We start from the raw sequence: 2,866 nt of genomic DNA on the forward strand, positions 1-2,866 counted from the left end.
TCTCTCTCTCTCTCTCTCTCTCTCTCTCTCTCTCTCTCTCTCTCTCTCTCTCTCTCTCTTTCTTTCTACTTCAAAATCTTTCCTTCACGTCCACTTCCCAGACCGTCATCGCTGAACTCGAAGATAAATAAATGGATAGAAAATCGCGAAGATCTTAAGCTGGATAGCCGCGTGCGAACTTTTCGGCCTCGCATTTTACCAACAATTTCCAAGGAATGCGCCCCGGGCGGTAGATTCTTGCGGCCTTAATTTTTCTTTGCTGAGCACAGACGCGGCTGCGAGTTTCCCATAAGTTGAATACGCCCACGTTACGCGGTTTTTGGGTAGATCTGTTCAACGTCAAAATTGGTGCTCTAGCAGCGTGAAATAAATGCTCGCGATATAAACGAACGTATTGTAATGTATTTGTGTATATTTTCGTAGTCTTAAATGTAATAATAGTACGCTAAATATATTTTATATTATCTCTTATATGTAAACCTTATTTTTGTTAAAATACTAGGGACACGGCGGTAAATTGCCACTATAAAATATTCATGACACTACAAGTTGTTTGCAACGTGAATGTTCTCTGTGCACATTGGCAAAATAGCCTACCAGCCCATTCGCGAAGAATTAAGGCCGCTTTATTTAATTAATTTCGTGTTGTAGTACCTTTGGGTGTCGTAAAAAGATGTCGGCACACGACATCTTTTGTAAATACATTTCAAACGTATGCAGAGAAGGTCCACGTATACCCTAATGGCGTCCTGGAAACATCCCATCTCAATCTCTTCTATGAATATCTAATACACAGATAATTAATCATCCCAGAGAGAGAGAGAAAGAGACCAGGAATTAGTCACATCCCTAATTAATATTCTGTGCTCATCTTTCAGTTACGTACGGATCAACACTCGGCATCCGAAAATACTCGAAGATACGTTCACCAGATATCCTTCATGTGGCAATATTTGTGGATAAATTACATTCCCATTCGTTAATTAAACGATCGTGATAAAAGGAGACGGAAACGCCGTGAAAAGATCGATGAAAAACGATGGAACATGGCACGCTCGTCGGTGGACGGAGCCTCGCAGCGTTACGCAATCCTCTCTATATCTCTATAACGACTAACGGATGCAGACAACTAATACGTTTACATCAATTAGCTCCGCTTCCGTGCATAAATCCGTCGCTTTATGTCCTCGCGACGCTTATCTTCGCGGAGACGCGAACGCTAATCGCGTCCCTCAAAAATACGTGACTCCGCATTCGTTGCGTTTCATTAAGCCGCGCCACGTTTAATTACCCGCGCCTCATCGCGTATTATGCGCTTCATTATTGTCCGGTTTGCTACGGCGCTCGCGCGCCTCCGTTCCGCGAGCGAGGAAATCGCTCTTCGACGCGCTCGCTCTTCGACGCGCTCGCTCTTCGACGCGACGCGACGCGAGACGCGCAAAACGAGAGACGAAAAATAAACGCGAGATAAAACGCGAAGGGAAATTAAAAACGAGCGTAATCCGCTACGGCTACGCGGGCGGGCGGGGCTCATTTATATACGCGCGGTTTAAGCCGCAGCTGCACTCTACCTTCGCGTAATGCGAAGTCGCCCTTTCGGATCTCTTTAATCGCGACCACCCCTCCCCGCAGCGCCAAGTTTTTGACGCATCGTAGGAGAGAGAGATCATAATTGCATTTCAGCACGTTAACCGGGAATCGTGGACGATAACCCGTCCGCCACCAACGAATTCCGAGGCCCGACGAGCACCTATGCAAATTTAATTAAACGCTTGGTGCGAGAGTTCGCGAACCATTTCTTCGCGTCGAGAAACGCTAGGCCAATATTTACGGCGGAGACGATAACACCGATAATCCGTCCGAACTCCGTGCCCCGGAAACGAGGAACGTGATTCTTTCGTATAAATTTAATTACAGAATTAGGATCCATTATCAGAGCAATTTGAGGACTTGTGGAATTTATGAATGCATTTGAACGCAACCGAGGGAAGAATGCCATCTATTCAATATGAATGGGTCTATTCTATCTATTAAATACGTTATATGGGTTCTATGAACCCGCCTCTTTAGGCAGGAACACTCTCAAAAGCATAATCTTAATCTCTGTTCTTAAAAGAGAACGCAATATTGAAATTTATCTGTTTTTAAAAATAATGTGCTTGTACAAATATGGGAAATGAGATCGCATTTTAATAACTATTTTCTTTTCATACCTTTGAAACTCTCTCGTATAAATATATATATTTATATGAGAGAGGATAAAGCTGAATACACAATGCTAAAAAATAAGATAAGTAATACAAAAAAGAGAATTTTTACGCGGTAATTGTAAATATCATCGCTTTGCAATTTATTCCATCTCTAATCTGCCATTTGTTCATAATATGTGTAATATATTAACTGAAATTTATGCAGCGCGATATCTGCGAGAACGATATTAAAAATCTCAATCAGTATTTCAAACAAACCGAAATGTAATCTGAGAGCGAAGAATTATACGATATTAATTACAGGTGGAAAATTTATCCCAGTCTTACTTATCGAACTGAATTAATTCTATTTCGCTATTTTATATTATGTCCCTAAAAGTATTATACATATATTCTGCATTATATTATCATTGTTATTAATTTCTTTTTATTTGGATATTGCCTATATCTTTGGATAAAGAAATTTATTTTCTAACGTCCAAAGATGTAATAATATCCAAATACAAACTAATTTAATAATAATGATAATACAATGCAGAATATACAGAGATATATTGTAACACATAAAGTGTACATACACAAAAATTTTCAATAAGTGGAGCACTATTGTAACAACATATCCCTGAGACCAAATCAAGTATAAAAAAGGTCCTATA

This window comes from Vollenhovia emeryi, unplaced genomic scaffold, assembly GCF_000949405.1.
Source record: "Vollenhovia emeryi isolate VEMERY1.0 unplaced genomic scaffold, V.emery_V1.0 DF939128.1, whole genome shotgun sequence".
Taxonomy (NCBI): domain Eukaryota; kingdom Metazoa; phylum Arthropoda; class Insecta; order Hymenoptera; family Formicidae; genus Vollenhovia; species Vollenhovia emeryi.